This window comes from Penaeus monodon, chromosome 25 (assembly GCF_015228065.2).
Source record: "Penaeus monodon isolate SGIC_2016 chromosome 25, NSTDA_Pmon_1, whole genome shotgun sequence".
NCBI lineage: Eukaryota > Metazoa > Arthropoda > Malacostraca > Decapoda > Penaeidae > Penaeus > Penaeus monodon.
In genome coordinates, this window is record NC_051410.1 from 36057767 (window position 1) to 36058186 (window position 420).

Genomic DNA, 420 nt, shown 5'->3' on the forward strand with positions numbered 1-420 from the left:
ATTGGTGGTTTACGTAATTTGGTTTTAAGGCAGCTGTTTTTTTGTTATTTTTTGTGTATATATATATATATATATTTTTTTTTGGGGGGGGGAGTCTCTATTCTAATTAAGGGTGAAAAAAAATTCAGAGGAAAGTAATAATTTAGTATTGTCTTTTCAGGTAAATTTTGGTTTCTATTGTTGATGTTATTCTCAATTTAACTTTTTTTTTCTTATCACCAGAATAATTCTCGTTTTCCATTAATATTCTTATTCTGTTTTTCATTTCCTTTAGTTCGCTTGTTCCTCTTCATTCAATTTCGAAAAATTCACCCGTAAATTTTGAAATTTTTCAAGGGCTTGCCATCCCAAGAGAACGAGAAATGTCTTTCTTATACGGAAGAAGATGATATACTTAGTATGACTACAAAACGATCTTTC

General features: G+C 29.0%; 1 protein-coding gene across 1 annotated transcript in view; it reads left to right on the forward strand.

Annotated features, from left to right (window-relative positions):
* Positions 1 to 420, forward strand: part of LOC119589380 (cubilin-like) — a 70980-nt gene that overhangs the window by 60648 nt on the left and 9912 nt on the right. The window lies entirely within an intron of this gene.